Source organism: Prionailurus viverrinus, chromosome B3 (assembly GCF_022837055.1).
Source record: "Prionailurus viverrinus isolate Anna chromosome B3, UM_Priviv_1.0, whole genome shotgun sequence".
Taxonomy (NCBI): domain Eukaryota; kingdom Metazoa; phylum Chordata; class Mammalia; order Carnivora; family Felidae; genus Prionailurus; species Prionailurus viverrinus.
In genome coordinates this window covers 107,336,689-107,359,456 of record NC_062566.1, presented here as the reverse complement: position 1 = coordinate 107,359,456, position 22,768 = coordinate 107,336,689, and the positions used below count along the sequence as shown (strand labels likewise).

The 22,768-nt window shown below is 35.2% G+C and overlaps 1 protein-coding gene across 11 annotated transcripts in view; it reads right to left on the bottom strand.

The window, feature by feature from the left end:
* The window catches only part of FUT8 (fucosyltransferase 8), a 310,512-nt gene that overhangs the window by 218,588 nt on the left and 69,156 nt on the right, over nt 1-22,768 (bottom strand). For 3 of the 11 annotated variants that reach the window (XM_047862655.1, XM_047862658.1, XM_047862653.1), the window contains exon 3: nt 20,868-20,900. The exons of 6 other annotated variants lie outside the window; for them this stretch is intronic. The gene's annotated coding sequence lies outside the window, so the exon portion shown is untranslated. Of the gene's footprint in view, nt 1-4,912; nt 4,933-12,767; nt 12,813-20,867; nt 20,901-22,768 lie in introns of those variants that run through there. 2 more of the 11 variants (XM_047862656.1, XM_047862659.1) reach the window with 2 other exon arrangements.

Below are 22,768 nucleotides of genomic sequence, written 5' to 3'. Positions count from 1 at the left end.
TATGAAACTATTTCTATGTCAACCTTTCATGCCTATATAGCATCATAAAACCTAGTCATTATAATAACCAAAATTCCCTTTCTCACTGATTTGCAAAGTGATTACATTCATATTCAGGTTCCTTCCTTTCTGATACCTTCATTCAATCTTAAAATGTTGAATAAATTCTATAGTATTTCACCTCTTCCACCCCATCTCTTCCAACCAAGTTAACAGCCTTAAAATATTCATCTTTCATCTCTAACAAGTATCATACTTGGAGAAGGGGAAGCTAAGAATTTTTCCCCAAAGGGCCTCCAGATTATCTCTAATAGGCATTATGTGGTAGCGTTAGGGTTTGGTATTTAAAACCAAATACCACTAGCGTGGACTCTGCCTCTCATTGTGCAAAGTACTATAGCTCAGCTCCCTCGTCTGTAATAATGATAATTATTATTATCATTTAACATTAAATTTTCATTTAACCTAATATTTAATATTAAAATATCAATACAATAAATTGTTATTATATGAGAACAGCATTTAGAACAGCACCTGGAACTTCACTGTTAATAAGTATTAGCTATTATCACTATTTCCTTTTTTGATCTGCCTCCTGAACCTATCATTCTCCTCTTCTGTTTCTGGCTATCCATCAGCAGGTTCTCTTCTGTTTCAAGCCTGTTGTCTACCTAATAAAATGTAAAAAATACAGAACAGCAGATGGAGCAGAAGGTTATTTGATCTGATAAAAACAAAGAATTACAAACACAAGAGCCCATATAAGAAAGTGTACTTCATCACATAATAGATTCCTTACTATGAGAAACAGTCAAGCCAATTCTGGGACCCTGTAAAAGATATCTTCAACAGGGTTGGAATAAATGTTGCTCCCAGGTTTCACTTTAATCATCTATGTCCCTGTCAAGGTATCCAACCCACATGTTAAAATCTAGAACCTATCCCATTGACAATACTCATCAAATCTAAAACTGTACATTCTTTGTGGCACTTTGACTCAGCTACTGATTCATGTCTGTACACCTAAAAAATCAACAAGCTCCCACCTGCAACTATTAGAGAGCCCAAGTTTAGACTTTCATCACACTGCAACATAAGTTAAAAATCTGTCCACTCTTACCTAAAGAAAGGCTCAAAAAAGCAGGAGATGTATAAGAAAAGGTCAAAATGCTCATTTGTCACTTGTAGCATACCAAGTCTTAAGGACTTTGAGAAGATTCAGGTGGGTAGCTCTTTAACTTAAGCCAAAATCTGGGTCAGCCTCTCATTACCCTCTTCATATTCTGTCATACACTGTAGACATTTGCATTATATATTTTATTTCTTTCTTCCCCAAATTACACTAAACGTATCTTACAGGCAAGGACTGTATCTTCCTGAATTCAAAAGTCCACAACCCTGGTTCTGATATATTGGATACTCAACTATTTGTCATGCTGGATTGAAAACAATAGTTATAAAAACAATATCATTTGCCTTTGTGAAATCTTCAGTTTTTAGAACATTTTCATGTGAGTTCATCTGATTGTCTCAACAATCCTATAGTCACATCCAAGACCTAGTCTCCTTTTTCATGAAGTACCTTAACTAAAGCTCATAAATCGACGTAACTAATTCAAAATCATTCACTTTTGTATGTCTTAATAGGAAAACTTTTAGTGCAAGGCCATGCTGGTCGTTGGTGACAAAGCCAGAATTGCATGAACTGTATCACACCACACTACAACGTGAGCCTTTTTCAGAGAGAACCAGTAGAGGAAGGAAGAAGACAAAAGAAAAGACAGTGACAACAGTAAGTTTTGGTAATGAGATAAATGGATAGCCAGTTCTTAAATAAAATTAAATTATTTTTCACATTTCTTTTTTCCTCTCTTACTAAAGTTTCAAAGTTTTATTTTCCTTCCTAAAAGTTTCTATTAAGTTTCTTACTTCATATAATTAATCATATCTTCATCATTAAAATTATACTCAATCTCGGGGCGCCTGGGTGGCGCAGTCGGTTAAGCGTCTGACTTCAGCCAGGTCACGATCTCGCGGTCCGTGAGTTCAAGCCCCGCATCAGGCTCTGGGCTGATGGCTCAGAGCCTGGAGCCTGTTTCCGATTCTGTGTCTCCCTCACTCTCTGCCCCTCCCCCGTTCATGCTCTGTCTCTCTCTGTCCCAAAAATAAATAAGCGTTGAAAAAAAATAATAATAAAAAATAAAAAATAAATAAATAATATTATACTCAATCTCAAATAAGCCAATCTATGTTTTAAAAGTTATATAATTTGGGGGCCCTTGGGTGGCTCAGTCAGTTAAGCGTCCAACTCTTGGTTTTGGCTCAGGTCACAATCTCACAGGTTCGTGAGTCTGAGTTCCAATTGGGCTCCTCACTGACAGCAGGGAGCCTGCTTGGGATTCTCTCTCTGCCCCTTCCCCACCTGTGTGTACATGCGCGCGCACGCACACACACACACACACACACACACACACACACACACACAGCAACAAAGTTAACTTGCTACCTTTGGGCAAGGTACCCTTTGCTACCTTTCGGCAAAGTTAACTTGCTACCTTTGGGCAAGGTACCCTTTGCTACCTTTCGGCAAAGTTAACTTGCTACCTTTGGGCAAGGTACCCTTTGCTACCTTTCGTCACTTCTGAGTTCATATTTAGAATGTCCTATAAATCTGTTTAACCAATGACTTAATGTAATTCAACTTCTTTGAATCTGTTTCCTTGTGTGTAATAAGAAAATTGGTCTAGATCTTTGGAACTTCTTTAAGATCTAAAGAGTTCCCAAGGGAATCTACCTCCAAAGCCAAGAGCACACTGTACACACTATTAATAAATTAAATAATTTAAATTAATAAATATATATTATATATAATAATATATTATATTATATATAATAATATAATATATTATATATAATAAATATATATTTTTATATATATATAAATAAATTAAATAAATTAAATAAATTACACACTAAACAAATATTAAATAATTAATAATTAATTAAAGACTTCCTAAGTCTGGAGATTTAAATCCAACTTTATTCACCCTCTAAAAGTTGATTTCTTAAATTAATGCACATACTTGCACCTTTTCTACCCACTGTACTTAAAGGTAAGAACCATACATTTTTTAACATGCTGGTATATACGTATAGATATGTTTCATTTGCTTTCCTACCTGAAAGTGTTGAATTGTTAGCTTTGGCAAAAGACTCTTTGAATTTCCTTATGTGTGATTCAACAGCAAATGACTACAATTTTAAACCAATTCTGAAAATATAACCCTGAAAAATTATGGTTAGAATCGAAGTTATGTTATGTAGCTCATGAGCGACATTTCATAACTAACATCTGCAAAAGAGATGGCAATTAGTTGAGACAGTGAGACTGGCCCCAAACCTTGCTCTTAGCCACGGTTTTCATAACCCTTTTATCCAATCCTTGACTAATTGAAAACTAGACCTTAGAATGACATCTACATCCCTAAATCATAAAGCCACAGGAAGAGAGAATCAGAGGACGACCAACAAGGATGTATATTTAGCTTCTTGTTTATAACAGAACTTGCTCCAAAAATTAACAGATTTACCAAATTGTTTTTAGACAAGGTTAAAGTCAATTTCCTAATAGAGTAAAATTTGAAGAAATATTTTTGAAAAAAATTTTGCAGTAAAATTTGAAGAAAAACAGATGTAAGGTTTTGCAGATATTTCCAGTCAACTTGTAATAATATCAACATTACGTCAAATTTAGAATATAAAAACTATTATCCCCCTAAATAGTTTTAGCAGATGCCAGAGTCTTGATAAAAAATCATTAAAGTGTGTTTGGAATACATGTATATCTATAAAATTAAATACAGAAACAAGCTGATAAAAATCATTTAACTGTGCATAGAGCAATAGAACTAAAAAAGTTCCAGAAACCTTAATGAAGAGTCACATATAATCATCACATCTGCATGCAGTTAAACATATGGCACTCCAGTTTCGGGAATCCTGAGCTCACCAAAACTTTTACAACTAAATTTGGGTTACTTGGGGTAAGGGAAAGAGATGCGAAAGGAGAGTGAGGAGCCTTTCAAAACCCCTATTTTGACTAAATCTGCAGCTGTAATTACAGCTGTTCTGAAGCTTTCTTGTGACTGCCTAATTACATTTTTTTTTAATAATAACAACCAAAAGTAGGCTTAACAAACTGAAGAATGATAGGAGGACTCAATAGTTAAAAGCTATTTTTTATATAAAATTAATTAATTTCCTATTGTTTTTGCTCTGCAACTAATAGATTAAAAATTGTTACATAAGCGCAAGAAGCTTTCTCAACTTCCTTGGGTTGTGGAATTCTCAATTTTTTTTTAACATTGAAAAGTACATTGGAAAGTACACTGCACTTCTTTCCTTCAGTAATTTTGCAGAAACTCTCATTTTACGTTTCTTCTCTTTCACCATGCCATTTATTTTACGTAACTATGAGACGAGTATGACACAAGTTAGATTTATGTACGATTTCAATAAACAACACAAAGAAGCCTTTTGCTATCATTCCAAACATACCATAGTCTCCCCTCCACTCTTTTCCGTAGGGTATACATTTCAAGACCTCCAGTGGACTAAAACTGCAGATAGCACCAAACCCTATATATACTATGTTTGTTCCTATACATGTAGACCTATGATGATGTTTAATTTATAAATAAGACACAGTAAGAAATTAACAACAATAGTTGAAAATAAAACAGATTGTAACAATATGCCATAATAAAAATAATGTGAATATGGCCTCTCTTTCTGAAAATATATTTTACCATCCCTTTTCTTGTAATGATGTAAGATGATATAATGCCTACATGATGAGATAAAGTGAGGTAACAACACAGGCACTGTGACAAAGCATTAGGCTACTACTGACCTTCTGACGTTAGAAGGAGAGTCATCTGCTTATAGACTGGTTGACTCTGGGTAACTGAAAACATGAAAAGGAAAACTGTGGATGATAAGGGGGAACTACTGGAACTACTGTATTTTCTAATGGTATATTTACTAAAAAAGTTCCATCATGCAGAAAATGAAGTTATACACCTCTTAAGACTCACTTATGTGTTATATTTTAGATATCACCGGCATCCCAGTTAACTCACTATATTGTTATTCGTTCAAAGGGATAACATTTGAAAATCACAAATCTGATTCTAGTCAAAGATGGCAACAAAATCTCAAACTCACATCCTCTCACAGACATATTAAATCTACAGCTAAACATGAAACAAGTCCTGCTGAAAGAAAACCAGAGGACAAATAAGAAAAAACATACATTGAATGGGTAGGAGAAGCTGAGAAACACTCTCTCCATAAACCCCACTCCCAGCAGACTGACATACAACTGAGAGGGAATTCACAACTACCAGCTTCTCCCTGAGGAGTAAAGGGTTTCAACCCACATCTCGTGCCCCAACTTTTAAGACTTCTAACTCAGGGATGAGTCCCCAAAACATCTAGCTCTGAAAGCCATTGGGGCTTGTGTCCCCAAGACCCAGAAAACTACAGCAAATAAAGAAACAGTTCTTGGTGGGCTTCAGGGACTCACTGTGGCTATGCGTCTAAGACTCAGAACAGAGGCAACAGACAAAAATGCCCATCTACCAGCCTTTCCTGAAACAGGCCTATTTGGCTACCTTAAAAGGTGCAGCCTTAGGGTAAGGCTTCTCATTTAACACACATCTAGGGATCAGCTGTAATTCTCTCTAGAGACCAAGAAAGCCAGTGGGCACCATCTTTGTGTTCTCTCTCTGCCCAGCAACCAGTCACTGGTATCTTCCTGAAAGGAATTTGCATACACATTTGGTGCCTGGGCTTTGCAACTTCTGCCCAAAAGACACACCCTGTGATAGCCCAACTCTGGTGGCCAGTGAGTCTTGCATTAGCAGACTCAACAGGATTGTGGCAAACAAATAAATAGTTCTTAAGTAGCTATCTCCCCAGGGCTCAACACACAGGAAGGAGACAGAAACACCCATCTCCCCAGTCATTCCCAGAAAGAAGCCTATTTACATAATTTAAAAGCTGCTGCCAGAGGATGAGGCTTCTAATTTAGCATACATCTACAGACGGATGTCAGTCCTGCATGAAAACTGGGAAGCCAGCAGACACCAAATGTGCATTCCCCTAGTAGATCACTATAAATCACAAACAGCTTCCTGGAAGGAGGTTGTACACACATCTGGCACTCTGAGTACCATGGCTTCTACCCAGGGGATATACTACTTGATTGCTTGGTTCTGGGAGCAAGCAAGGATGGCATTCACAGGTCCCATAAGACAAAAGCAAACAAATAGTTCTTAAGTTTCTTAATTGGCTAACCCCCAGGGCTCAGAACAAAGGGAAGAGAGGGAAACACCCAGATCCCAGTCTTGCCCTGAAAGACACATCTACTTGCATACTTAAAAGCTGCTACCTGATACCTGAGGAGCAGCTGGGTGGCTAAGTTGGTTAAGCATCCGACTTTGGCTCAGGTCGTGATTTCACAGTTTGTGACTTCAAGCCCAGCATCAGGCTCTGTGCTGACAGCTTGCTCAGAGCCTGGAGGATGCTCCAAATTCTGTCTCCCTTTCTCTCTGCCCCTCCCCCACTCACCCTCTGTCTCTGTCTCTCTCAAAAATAAACATTAAAAGAAAATTTTTTTAAGCTGCTACCTGAGGGTCCAGCTTTCATTCAGCCAGCATATAGGTGGTGACTGATCCTCCACTTGGGGACACTGAAAGATCTTGAAATACTCTCAACTACTGGGAGTCATGAAGAAGGCAGCTTGGACAACCACAAAGGTCTGAGAAACAACCAAGAGCTAGGGCCAGGCTGAATGATAAGATTCAGCATCTACATGAGACCATTCCATCAAGACTGGGACATGTGACTGTTTTATCTAATGCACAGAAGCCAACACAGAGAATTAAGAAAAATGAAGAAACAGAGAAATATACTACAAACAAAAAAAATGAAACCTCTGAAACAGATCTTAATAAAAGGGAAAGAAGTGATTTACCTGATAAAGAGCACAAAATAATGATTACAAAGATGCTCACTAAATGAAAATTTCAACAGAGATAAAAAATATAGGGAAGTACCACACAGAAATCACAGAGCTGACGAATTAAATAAGTGAGCTGAAAAATTCAACAGAAGGGATTTTACAACATATTAGATCAAATGGAAGAAAGAATCAGCAAATTTGAAGACAGGGCAGTGAAAGTCATCCAAACAGGGACATAAAGAGAAAAAAGAATGAAAAAGAGTGAGTGAAGCTTAAGGAAATTGTGGGACGCCATCCAGTACATCAATATATTTATTATGGGGTCCCAGAAAGCAAAGAAAAAGAGAAAGGGGCTGAAAGCCTATTCAAATAAATAATGGCTGAAAACTTTCCTAACACAGGAAAAGGAACAGAACTCCAGATATAGGAAGCCCACAGAATCTCAAACAAGGTAAATCCAAACCAAGATACACTATAATTAAATTGTCAAAAGTTGAAGACAAGGACAGAATCTTAAAGGCAGCAAAAGAAAAATTTATGTTATGTAAAAGGGAGTCTCCATATGATTACCAGCAGATTTTTCAGCAAAATCTGAAAAACTTTTGCAGGTAATAAGTTCAATGAAGGTGCTAAAGAAAAAACTACCAACCTAAAATATTCTACCCAGCAAAGTTGTCCTATAGAGTTGAAGGAGAGATAAAAAGTTTTCTAGGAAAGTAAAAGTTTAAGGAGTTCATCAATACTAGACCAGCTTTGTAATAAATGTTAAGATGACTTCTTCAAGCTGCAAACAAAAGGATGAAACAAATTAGTAACAAGAAAACAAAGAATAAATCTCCCTGGTAAAGGTAAATACTGTTCATAGTTAAAATTAGATTAACATAATTTGTAACGAAGGTAGGTAAATCACTTGTAAATCTAGTGTGAAGCCTAAAAGACAAAAATAATATAATTTGTTAATGGATACACAACGTAAAAAGATGTCAATTATAATATCAAAAACAAAATGCACTGAGGTATAGTAAAGAGAGCTTTAGTATGCATTTGACATAAGTTGATATCAAATTAAAACAGACTATCACAAATATAAAATGTTTTACATAAGCCTCATGGTAACCAGAAAGCAAAAACCTGTAACATATATACAAAAGGTAAACAAAAAGAAATCTAAGCACACCACTATAGACAAGTATCAAATCACACAGATTTAAAAAAAAAAAAAAAAGGAATTACAAGACAGCAAGAAACTATTAACAAAATGACAGTTAAGTCCATATCCATCTATAATTACTTTAAACGTAAAGGACTAAGTTCTCTCATATGTCTTAAGGATATATACAGATTGAAAGGAAAGGGATGGAAAAAGATATTCCAGGCAAAAGAAAACTAAAAGAAAGCAAGAATATTTACACTTACATCACACAAAATAGCGTTCCTAGCAAAAGAGTGCATTTGAGACAAAGAAGGTAATTATATAAGACTAAAGGGGTCAATCCAACAAGTGGTTGTAGGATTTTAAAATATTTATCTATCCAACATGGAAGCACCTAAATATATAAAGCAAATAATAACAGACCTGAAGGGAGAAATAGACAACAACACAATAATAGTAGAAACCTTAATACCTCAGTTTCAAAAATGGATAGATCATCTAGAAAGAATATCAATATGAAAACACTGGACTTAAGACTTAAACTACACATTAGATCATATGGACACAAAAGAAATTTATAAGACATTGTAACAGTAAGAGAATACTTAAGTACACATGGACATTCTCCAGGATACAACATGTTAGGCCACAAAACAAGTCTTAATAAATTTTTTAAAATGAAATCTTATTAAGCATCTTTTCTATAGTATCAAACTAGTAATCAATTACAAGAAGAAACTTGGAACATTGACAAATATGTGAAGATTAAACAACATGCTATTGAACTACAAATGGATCGAAGAAAAAATAAAAACATTATCTTTAGACAAATTAATATGGAAATACACAATACAAAAGCTTAAGGGATGCAGCAAAAGCATTTCTAAGAGGGATGTTCAAAATAATAAATACCAACATTAAGAAATAATAAAAAACTCAAGTAAACAACCTAACTTTACACATCAGGGAACTAGAAACATAAAACGAAACTAAGCCCAAAGTTAGTCAAAGGAAGAAGAAAAAAAAAAAAAAAGGAAGAAAGGAATGAAGTAGAAATAAATGAAATAAAAATTAAAAAAAAATAATCAATGAAACTAAAAGCTGGTTTTTTGAAAAGATAGACATTTAGCTAGACCAACCAAGAAAACTGAGAAAGAACTCAAATAAAATCATAAATGAATGAAGAGACATTACAGCTTGTATCACACATATACAAAAGATCATAAGAGACTACTACAAACAATTACACACCAACAAATCGGACAACCTAAAAAATGGACAAATTCCTAGAAATACACCAACCTGCCAAGGCTGAATCAAGAAAAAATGGAAAATCTGAACAGAACATTTACTAACAAGATTTAATAAGTAATCAAAAACCTCCCTACAAAAAATTCAGGACCAGAAGGCTTTACTGGTAAATTCTACCAAACATTTAAAGAAGAATTAATACCAAACTTTCTCAAAAATCTTCCCAAAAATTGAAGAGAATGGAAGAAATTCATTTTACAAGGCCAGCATTACCCTGATATCAAAACCAAACAAGGACACTACAAAAAAGAAAACTACAGGCCAATACCCCTGATGAACATGAATGCAAAAATCCCCAACAAAATATTAGCAAACAGAATTCAACAACACATTCAAAAGATCATTCACTATGATCAAGTTGGTTTTATTCCTGTGATGCAACAATGGTTCAATATAGGCAAATCAATAAATGTAACATAGCACACACAATATGAAGGATAAAATTCATATTATCATCTCAATAGATGAAAAATATATTTTTAAAAAGTCAACATTCTTTCGTAATAAAAACTCTCAACAAACTGAATATAGTGGAAACATACCTCAAGAAAATAAAGGCCACATATGACAAGCCCACAGTTAACACCATACTCAATGGTGAAAAGCTGCAAGTTTTTCCTCTAAGATCAGGAACAAGACAAAGATGTCCACTCTCATTGCTTTCATTCAACACAGTACTGGAAGTCCTAGCCAGAGCCATTAGGCAAGAAAAAGAAGTAAGACATCCAAATTGGAAAGGAGTTCATAGAACTCACCATTTGCAGTAATATGATATTATATATAAAAAAATACTAACACTCCACACACACACAGAAAAAAAACCTGTTAGAACCAATCAACAAATTCAGTAAAGATGCAATATACAATATGCAAAATACAATATACAAATATCACTAAGAACAAGTTAGAAACAGAAATTAAGAAAATCCCATTCACAACTGCATCAAAAAAAAAAAAAAAAGAAAATACTTAGCAATAAATTAGCAAAGGAGGTGAAAGACTTGTACATGAAAACTATAAGACACTAATGAAAGAAACTGAAGAAGACACAAATAAATGCAAAGTACAAAAAAAAAAAACCTGTGCTTACAGACTGGAAGAATTAATATCGCTAAAATGGCCAAATAGTCTAAAGCTATCTACAAATTCAATGCAATCCCTATCAAAATTCCAATGGCATTTTTCTCAGAACTAACAAATCATAAATTTTGTATTGAACCACAAAAGACCCCAAAGAGCCACAGCAATCTTAAGAACAAATCTAGAGGCCTCATACTTCCCAATTTCAAATTATATTACAAAGCTATAGTAATCAACACAGTATAATACTGACATAAAAAAAAGATGGGGCACCTGGGTGGTCCAGTCTGTTAAGCATCTAACTCTTGATTTCAGCTCAGGTAATATCTCATGGTTTGCAAGACAGAGCCCAGTGTCAGCGTCTCTGCTCATAGCACAGAGCCTGCTTGGGATTCTCTCTCTCTCTCTCTCTCTCTCTCTCTCTCTCTCTCTCTGCCCCTCCCTCACTATCTCTCTCTCAAAATAAATAAACTTAAAAAAACACACACAAACCAATGGGACAAAATAGAGAGCTCTGAAATAAACTCATGCATATATGGTCAATTAATATTTGACAAGTCAAGAATATACAATGGGAAAAGGATAGTCTCTTCAATAAATAGTGCTGGAAAAACCTGGACAGTCACAGCCAAAAGAATGAAACTGAGCCCCTATCTTACTGCAGACAAAAAACAACTCCAAATGGATTAAAGACCTGAAATGATAAAACTCTTAGAAGGTAACATAGGGGGCAAGTTCCTTGACATCAGTCTTGACAATGATGTTTTCAAGTTCAAAACACCAAAAGTAAAAATGACAAAAGCAAAAACAAACAAATGGGACTTTATCAAAAAGTTTCTGCAAAGCAAGGGAAATCACCAATTAAATAAAGAGGAAACCTATGGAATGGAAGAAAATATTTTCAAACCATATACCTGATAACGGGTTAATAACCAAAATATACAAAGAACTCATACTACTGAATAACAAAACAAAACAAAACAAAAATACCTGATTAAAAAACTGACATTTTTTTCCACAGAAGACCTACAAATGACTATTAGGTATGTGAAAAGGTGCTCAGCATCACTAGTCATCACCAAATACAAATCAAAATTACAATGAGATATCACCTCACACATGTTACAATGGCTCTCATCAAAAAGAAAAGTGCTTTAACAAGTGTTGGTGGCACTGTAAACTGATGCAGCATACCATGGAGAATGTATGGAGTTTTCCTCAAAAATTAAAAATAGAATTACCCAAATGATCCAGACATCCCTCTTCTGGGTATACATCCAAAGGAAATGAAAACAGGATTTCAAAGAGATACCTGCATTCCCATGTTCACTGCAATATCATTCTCAATAGCCAAGATATGGAAACAACCCAAGTGTCCATCAACAGATGAATGAATAAAGATGTGGTATGTGAGTGTGTGTGAGTGTGTGTGTGTGTGTGTGTAATGCATTATTCATTCATGAGGAAAAAAAGAAATCCTCCCATTTCCAACATAATGAATAAGTCTTGAGAGTATTATATTAAGTAAAATAAGTCACAGAGAGAGAAAATACTACATGGTATCACTTATATGTGAAATTTAAAAAAAAATCAAACTCATAGTAACAGAGGGTAGAAAAGTGGTTGCCAGGGACTGGGTGATGAGGGAAACAGGGAGAGGGTGGTAAAGGAGTATAGACTTCCAGCTATGAGATGAATAAAGTCTGAGGATCTAATGTAAAGCATGATTGCTATGGTTGATAATACTGCATTATATTAGTACTAAGAGAAACTATATGAAGTCACCATTATGCATATATTAAATATTTTACAATATATGTCAATTATACGTCAATAAAGCAGAATAAAACTGAAAAAGATCACAAATCTATGGAACATTTTAAATAATTGATTTGTTAATTTTTAAAATGCTCTAAATGACTGAGATTTTACATTGCATGTTTTTATTTCTATCTGTGGGTAGCAGGAATTTCTACAAAAACATCAAGAGTAAATGAAGGTATTTTCTTGAGAAGAAATAAAGGATAAAGAAGCTTTTCAGAGTTCCCAAGATTTAAAGATATGGAGACTATAAAAGATACTTTCCAGAAAATTAAAGAAAGCTATGACAGTGGCATTTGTATCATATCACCAAATGTTATGAGTGGAAGAGAATGAGATTTAAAAAGTAGAATAATAGGTAGAAAAGATTCTCACCAGTGACGTACTATTTAGTTGTAGATAAATCTTATCTAACTTCCTCTGAAAACCAAAAAAAGAAAGCCACATTATGGAACTTTTTGTGATATTTTGCAGAACAAATAAAACCATAAATAACAATATCATAATTTACGTAAAGTGTTTAACTATATGTGAAAATACTAAAATATTGATTATATCTTAAACATTTACCCTGAGAGCTTCACAGTAAATCAAATATATTTTCCACAGTTATGGCAAGTACATCCATGTAGAAATAGCAGATATGCCATTCTTCATATATGTATTTTTTTCATTCAAACCAGTTTAAAAAGTGCAAGGTCTATGGTGAGCTTGATTAGGAAAAAATAAGAAACTTGCCTCACTTTCTATATTCTAAAAATTAGAATGAAAAGCCCCAATAATCCTAAATATAGTGGTCAAATATTCATATTTTCTCAATGTCTGAATAGACCAAAGTCTTCCTTGGATGCTAACTAAGGCAATCTTGCATTTAAATTAAAAGCTAAGCATTACAAAAGGGACACAGGAAGCCACAAAGCAAGAGCAAACTATCAGATAATAAAAGGATTTATGTATTCAAAAAGGACAAGGATAATTTAAGTTCAAAGCACAGATTATATATACAGGAGAATGGATCCACCTATAGTCAAAAAGTACCTCATAAAGGAAAAGAAATCACATGAAGCACCACACTCAAGAATGAACAATGTTAAGTATCAGCTGCTAGAAACCAGTAATGCATTAAATAGATACAAGAGAAGAGATGATCCATTTAGTCACAAGCTGAGCTCCCTGAAAGCCAAGGTAGGCTTTGGAAGGTTGGCTGTAAATACCAACGTTCACAAACCAGCTATCAAAAATAATTTCATTTGACTTCTACTAGAATCATCACAGAAATATAAGGCAAACTTTTTAAAAAAATGAATTGCAATTTAAGTTGAAGATGTGTCATCAACTTAAATAGCTGCTGCAAAACCCTATTCAAATCTCCCAGCATTTCAAATCTCCCTTCCAGTCTTCAAACTACTTTGAAGTTTTTCATTATCATACGTTACCATTTCCTCTACTGCAGAGCAGCTACATAACGGAATCCAAAACACAATGCAAAGAGGGCAGGAAGAAAAGACTGAAAGAACTTTCCAGCTCTACGAAATACTTAATTCCTTGTATTTTATAGTTTCATAAAGATATTACCTCTAAGATCAAGAGCTAGAAGCTGTCTAAAATCATGACCAGGATAATGGAAGGGCCCTTATACTAGGGTGGCAGGGGTAGAGGGGGAGAAGACAGCAAGAGCCAATGATAGAAAAATCTACTGTGCAGACACTAAAAACCTGAGAATTTGCCATTGGTCCACTCACGTCCTTGACCCCCACAGCTGATTCTCTCTATAATTCTTGATAAAATCCAAACTGTCCAATGGCTGCTACTCTACAAGATCAATTCTCTGAGAACCATCCTTGACCAACTATTCTCCCAAACTACGCCTAACCCTTCCTTCTAATGCCCTATAAAAAATTCTGCCATCCTTCCTCAAGTTAGAACTTTCTTTCAGAGCATTTTCTAATACACTCTTACGTTGACAGTGCTCTGTTTCGTTTTCTTTGAAACTATGAAAATACAGAAGGTCAAAGCAGCAGGAATTGGCTTCATTTTTTATTTTCTTGATGGGTTTCAAGGTAACTGTGGGCACTGTTTCTGTGACTAAATATAATCACCAGGGAAATAGGCAACAGAATAGAAAAGCTTCCACTGGTCATTAAAAAATATAATAAAGACAAACATTTATTAAGCACTTAACTACACTACTATGCACTTTCATGTAACTGATTCTATTTATTCTTCATTACAACCCTTGGGATATTCTTATGTTCATTCTACAGAATGAGAAATCAGAAACTTAGTTTAAGAAACTTACCCAGTTAGCAAGTGGTAAGTACAGGAATTAAATCCAATTATCCCAGGACAATTCTTTCCACTTCACCAAAACCACCAGCTACATTGCTTTAACTCCAAGTACTTGCTATAAGAAACAACTGCATTCTTCTGAGCCCCTTGTGTTCTGTTAGGTCTACTTACTGCTTTTTTCAATCTTTAAGCAAGCCTCTATGCTTTAAAATTTTCTTCATGTTATTCATTTATTGTTTTTACTTCTTCCTAAGCACTCACTAATGATCCTCAAGTATCCTATAGCTAACTGTCTCCCATTAGTAATGCTGAACATAACTTCAGAATTAAAACAATTGTACTCAATCACAATTCTTCAGTAGATATTTTCTGGACACTTCTCAGATTTTTCTCTATTTTTTTCATATCACAGTTCAATAATTAGACTCCACTGTTATTAGCGTAGTGTATGTTTTAACCAATTAGAAATAATATTGCACATAAAGTATTTTTTAAACCCAGGTATTCTACATGCAAATTAATTGACTTTTTTATGGGAATAGGGTCATTTTGGGGGGAAAAAATAACAAAATTGTGCACAATAACAGACAACTTGCATTATCTAGGGCTAAAACATAAAAAAGTAGTAACTTTCATCTCAACAGACACACATAAAAAGTATTTTAACAAAATCCAATATCCATTTCTGATTTGAAGTCTCTGCAAACTAGAAATAGAAACAAATTTAATAAATCCAATAAAGGGTATCTATGAAAAATCTATAATTAACATCATACTTGTGTAAGAATAGATGCTTTCCCCCTAAAATAAGAAGACTAGAATATCCATTCTCACCATTTCTATTTACCATTATACCAGAGCATCTAGCCAATGAAGTCAGGCAAAGAAAAAGAAATAAAAGGCACCCAGAGTGGAATTAAAGAAGTAAAACTCTCTTCATTCACAGAAGACATGACTATCTATGTAGAAAATTCAATGGAATCTGCCAAAAAAAAAAAAACAGAACAAAACAAAACAAAACAAAAACTAGAACCAGAAAATGAATTTAACAAGGCTGCAGGATATAAGCACCAACTGCATTTTCATATGTTTGCAATGAACAACTCAAAAGTGGGATTTTTAACAAAAACAATACCATTTATAAGAACATAAAAAATATAATACACTTAGGGGTAAATCTGACAAAATCTGGGAAAAATCAGTATAATAAAACCGTAAAACACTACTGAAAGGAACTGAAAATCTGAATAAACAGTGATACATTATCCATGGGTCAAAAGACTCACTACTGTTAAGAGGTAAATTCTCCCCAAATTTATCTATAGATTCCAATGCAATTCCCACAGATTTATGCATAGATTCAGTGAATATCCCAGTAGGCTTTTTTTTTTCCAGACATTTAGTAACTGCTTCTAAAATTCAGATGGAAATGTAAAAAAACCTAGGACAGTTGCATCACTCTGGATCCAATCAGAAAAGAGAAGTCACAAGGAAATTTGAAAAGGGAAAGTTAAGTATAAAGAATATTAACTATAACAGGGCTCGGTGTAACAACAATTAACTAGTGAGAAGTAAAGAGAATAAAAGAGCAGCTAACACCTCCTAGGGCTGAGACAAGAGTGCCGTTCTACAGGGCAGAGATCAGACCCTGTTGGAGAAAGCACAGCCTTGTCTCACTGAATGACAGATAAGTCATTCTGGTGCCATGCCAGCAGAACTTGCTGGAAATTTGCCTTGTGAAACTTGGCAGAAATCCATTCATAAGGGGGCTAGGAAAAACCGTTTATCTGGCAGCGTCCCATGAAGGCATTCTGCTACAAACCCACACGAGAGGTACAAAGAGAAGCTAGCCTTGGGTCATTGGCTGCTGGGTTACTGCGGCCCTCTGAGCACTAAAGAAGCTTAGTGCTGGTAAAGTCACACATACGGCAAGAACTGTACACTACGGAAGCCATGTGGGCTGATTCTAGAGAAGTTGAGTATGCTGCTGGAGCTTGCCAAGCAAGCACACAGAAACCAAGAAGCAAAACTTTTTCCTCCTGCAATGTCTCTGCAGCACTCTCTATTGACAAAGCCCAACACTATGCCAGCTGGCAAAAGAAAAATACTAAAAAAGCCAGATCCATTTTCACAGAACAGGCAAAAAGGGAAAATCTGGAGGTAAGATGCAATAAATCAATAACCAGCACAATAGCCAAAATAACACTGAAAAAGAAGAAAAAAGTTAGGTGAGTAGCACAACTTCGTTTCATGACTTCTTTAAAGCCACAGGAATCAAAATAGTAGTAGCATTGAGACAGGCAAGAGATCAGTAATGAATTAGGTAATCAGAAATAAACCCAGACATATATGATCAGCTGATTTTAGGCAAAAGTGTAAAGGATGACCTGTCAACAAATGGTCCTAGAACAAGTGGATATCACAATGCAAAAAAAAAAAAAAAAAAAAAAAAACCCTTATTCAATTTTCACTTCACATAAAAAACATTAACTCAAAATGCATCATACCACTAATCATAAAACCTAAAACCATAAAACTTCCAGAAGATATCTTAGGAGAAAGTTTTTATAACCTTGCATTAGGCAAATATATCTTAGATACAAAAACAAGAACATGATCCAGATAAGAATAAATGGATAGCCTGAACTTTCATCAAAATTAGAAGTTTTTATTCCTCAAAAGAGACTGTTAAAAGAATGAAAAGATAAGCCACCATCCAGGAGAAGACCTCTGCAATACATAGAATCAAAATATATAGGAAACATTCAAAACTCAACAATCAGAAAACAACCCAATTAAAATAATGGGTAAAAGATTTGAGCACACATTTTACCAAAGAAAATATACAAGTGGTAAATAAACACAAGAAATGATGCTCAATATCACTAGTCATTAGAGAAATGCAAATTAAAACACAAGTAGATAACATTTTACACCTACTAGAATGGCTAAAATTAAAAGGAATAACCATACCAAATGTTGATAAGATACAGAGAAACTATCACACACTGCCAGCAAGAACAAAAAATGGTATAGGCACTTTGAAAAACTATTTGGCAACTTCCTAAAAAGTTACACAAATACCTACTATATGATCCAGTCGTTCCACATTTAGATATTTACCTAAGAGAAATTAAAATATATGTCCAGGGGCATCTGGGTGGCTCAGTTGGTTGAGCATCCAACTTCAACCCAGGTCATGATCTCGTGGTTCACAAGTTCGAGCCCTGTGTTGGGCTCTGTGCTGAAGCTCAGAGCCTGTAGCCTGCTTCTGATTCTGTGTCTCCCTCTCTCTCTGCCCCTCCCCCACTCGTGCTCTCTCACTCTCTCTCTCTCTCTCTCTCTCTCTCTCTAACATAAATAAAAACATAAAATTTTTAAAAATAAAATATATGTCCATACAAAAACCTATATATTAATGTTCATGGCAGCTTTACTTCTAAGAGCCAATAACTAGAATGAACTCAGACTGTCCATCAACAGGTGACTGTGTAAACAAATTTGGGTATTATCCATATCCATCCAAATGGATATCCATATTACCCATATGTGTCAGTTATCAGTTTATTGCCCCTCAGTTCTGAATGAGTATTTCAAGGTATGTTTTGTGACAAACAACAAAATCCCTTTAAGTATTCCTCCTTTAACACGAGCACCATGCTAAGCTTTTTCAGTAGAGGACATTCAAGGGTCAGTGAAGTAGAAAGAGGCTCTCCAACAGTTTACAGAAGAGACTTGGTGGGAAGGAGTATGGAATATGTAGGTGAGGACTTCTAGTGGGGTGCTGTCCCAATCACTCAGAAAAAAACACAATCCTCCTGCAACCTTGAAGCCTCAGCCTGATAATAAACTGTCAACAGTTTATTCTGCACGTGGAAACCAGAGCCCCCCAGTATTCAGAAGGGCTCTTGACAGTGCCAGCACCTATAACCCCTCTACAAGACCCCATTCAGACTGAACACAATTGTCTACGGCCCACAGGGACACACACCACTTACACAGAGTTCCTAAATCCCTTGAAATTTCCTGACAGGAGCATCTTTGGTTCTAATGAAGCTACTCATGGTGAGCTCCAGGATAGCTTCAGTATAGGGTCTGGTCATCAGAAAACCAAACCCTGATTATAAACTTGGAACTTCCACCCCCACCCTTTATCTTCCAGTGTCCAGCTGGACACTGACTTAATAACCAATCATGCCTGTGCAATAAAACCCTCTACCAAATACAGGGTTGAGCATCCAAGTTGATAAACACATCCATGTGCCAGTAGCTGTGCACTCAAGGATCCTTCTGGGCTTCATCCTATGTATCTCTTCATCTTGCTGTTCATCGTTATCTTTAATTATATCTTTTGTAATAAGATGGTAAACATAAGTGTTTCTGAGTTCTGTGAGTCATAATAGCCAATTAAAAAACCTGAGGAGGAAGTCATGGGACCCCTCCCAATTTGTAGTCAAGTCAGACAGAAGTGTGAGCTACCCACTGCTTGCAACTAGCATCCAAAGTGAAGGGTAGTTGTGTGGGACTGAGCCTCTAACCTCTGGGGCCTGTGGTAACTACTCATTGGTATGCTCAGAGAATTAAAGAGTTGCTTGGTGTGGAAAACCCACACATCTGGTGTCAGACGTGTTGTAATTACAGGAAATGAGTTTTCTTTTACAGGGTCAGATACTATGAGGCACTACTGACACAAAGATAAAAAGTCCCCAAAATTAAGAATTTCTGTCCTATCATATTTACACATAGGCAAGAAATCAAAAGAAATAGTTGTGTTAGATGGCATCATTAATGGCATTATTTCAAAGTGATTCCAATAACAACCAGAAACAAATATAATCAATGGTTTTTAAATAACAGTAGCAAAACATTTGTTTTTTTTTATGTAAGAAAATTTTAAAGCCAATTCCTCCACTCTCAAACTGAAAAGGAACATTCCAAAAAGATACCATTTACGAGACAATGGATGGAAATATGTACAAGAATCTTGTAGATCTGTGATAGATTTAACATTTTTGCACCTATCTGTACCAGGCACAATAACCAAAATCACCCCACTCTTCTGAACACCAATTCTTCTTCTTAGTCTTGCCTTCTATCCCTATCATTCAGCTTACTGCTGATCAAACTAAGAAGCTTAGGTGTGTGCAAGAACAGATAGCAAAAACAGGCAGGGGCACCTGGGTGTCTCAGTTGGTTAAGCATCTAACTCTTGATTTCGGTTCAGGTCGTGATCAGGATTCCTGGGGTCAAGCCCCCCTTGTCAGGGTCTGCACTGACAACCTGGGATTCTCTCTCTCTCTCTCTCTCTTTCTCTCTCTCTCTCTCTCTTTCTGCCTCTCCCCATCTCGCACTCTCCTCGCCATCCCCCCCCCCACTCTCTCTCAAAATACATTAAAAATATTATGAAAAATGCTGACTTGCACTCACAATCAATTACAAACTAAAACAAGAGATTTTTTAATCAACTGAGAAATATTAAAAGTTGAATAATACCCAGTGTAGAGAAAATATGAGGAAAAGTTTGTAAATTGGTGCAACTTTTCTGAAGGGAATTTGTTACTATAAATCAAAAATCTAAACAATAATTCAAATCTTTTGAGCCAACAATTCTATCCCAAGGAGTTAATGCTAAGGAATAATTGCACAAAATCCTTTGTATGCATTAATACATATGTTATATAATATATATGCCTTGGATATCTGTATTTTTAAAAAACACTCCTGAGGGAATTCTTACAATCATCCAGTTTGGGAACCATGCATCAAATCTATGTATTAAAAGAACTAACATCTAATCAGCAACTTTTATAAGCCCAGTACTATACTGACAAATACATTATTATCATGTTTAATGAAAACACATTAGGAGCTAGAAGAGCTGTTTTAAAAGCTCCACATTCCTAAAATACTGATAGTAAAAGCCTTAAAATGAATTTTCACACAGTTCTATTCATTACCTCACTTAACAAGATTAATGTTCTGTGTTACCTGTAAGGACAATTTCTAGTTACTATCTCAAAATTTCCCATTAAATTATATTACAAAATGGAAGCTAGTCTCAAAATTAGATAAAAATGACATTTTAAAACAGAATAACAAAAATTAGTGGAGTATCCATGATATAACATAATAATCAAAATATAGTTCATAGTACAAATGTCTTACAAAAAATACTGAGAATCTTACCTGAAAAATCATAATTACCTGGATCATTAAAATCTGTAAGAAAAAATGTCTATATCAGGTATATCTGCAAGAAGGAAATGTTCTATATCTACACTGCCCAATATAACAATCACTAGTCATATGTGGCTGGAGAGCACTAAAATATGGCTAGTAAGACTGATGAGGAGGCCCACTAAAACATATTTAAGTATACTCATCAATTTTAACATGTATTGAAATGAGGAGTACATCTTCAGGGGGAAAAAACTGTAAATGACATACAAGCCTAGAAAAAATCTAGACTAGTTCTTTTTGTGTTTATATTAGTAAAAGGACAATTTAATCTACCGCTCACATTCCATGAAGATACAACCAAAGGCAACTTTGAGTTTCTTCACGTCCAGCAAGGACTTAAGTAATTTTTCATTGCTACCAACACAAAAAAGGTTTGAAATCACTAACTGCAAGAGAAAAGCATTGATGACTCATTCGTAATCCCTTAAATCAATCATTATAACTTTATATAACAAAGTAATAAGATTTATTTAGCAGGACAATTAAACCCTATGGAACTTTATTTAAGGTAACTTCACTAATAATATGTTCCTGATAAACTTCAATCACATCATCTTCTTCCATTCCCAACTCTTTTGCAGCGTGATTATCAGTAATTCTCTGACCTTCAAAAAGAAACCTGAGTGAATTCATTGGAACTCCTGTCTTTAACAGTACGATTCTTTGAGTTTCATGAGATGAGTTGTCATTTTCACTTTGAAGCAAATCTCAGTGCTATCCTATCCAATATTGAGTTTAATGTATTCTCCTTCTTTCTTATCCCCCAAGTCCTCAGTTGAAGGTTTTGCCTCCTAGTCAGATATGTTGATGGTGGCTTCACCCAGGGTCTCCACACAGCAGCAGCCTCAGGTAGGCAGAACCTCAACTCCAGTATTGACAAATCCATCTCTCTTCACCACAGCACGATACCTCGGCTGGAGGGACTTCTGCAGGCGTCACACCTCACTCTACTTTGACTTTTTAACTTCTGGAGATTTCATGGCATGCAATTTTTCTAAAATTTTAATCATAATTTTTATTACAAACATATTATCACTCTACCAATCAAAATTTCTCTTGAATTTTTAATTTAATTATCACAATTTCTATTTTCCTTTAACAGGTTACAATGATGAAAACTAGCAAGGCTTAAAACTAATGAGTTCTTAATTCTCATTTTTTAAACACTGAAATGTATTCCTTCATTATGCAAATATGCTTTCCCAGCATAGTCTTTATGAAAATGAATAACTTAATGGGGCGCCTGGGTGGCTCAGTCGGTTGAGTGTCCAACTTCGGCTCAGGTCATGATCTCATGGTTCGTGGGTTCGAGCACGTCGGGCTCTGTGCTGACAGCTCAGAGCCTGGGGCCTGCTTCAGATTCTTGTCTTCATCTCTTTCTCTGCCCCTCCCATGCTCACACTATGTCAATCTCTCTCTCAAAAAATAAACATTAAAAAAAATTTAAAAAAAAAAAAAAGAAAATGAATAACTTAAAAGTTATTTATATCTCACTCAAATCTGATCCTTGCCACTCCTCCTCTCAAAAACAAATAATAAATAAATAAATAAATGAATAAATGAATAAATAAATAAATAAATAAATAAATAAATAAATAAATAAGAAAAAAGAAAAATCCTCCATCAAATATTCATTGATCACCTACTAAGTATCAGGTGCTATTTTAGGTGCTCAGGATATATCTTGAAGGGTTGGCTGGAAGGGTTGGCTTAGCGCCCTTAACTCTGGCTCCATTCCAATTTAGCAGAATCCTGCTCTGGTATATTTATCCCCTCCTTTGCAGGCCATAGGACTGGCCCAACTATCAGCAGTAGCTGCTCTGTAAACATGAAAAGGAGGCAGTTTT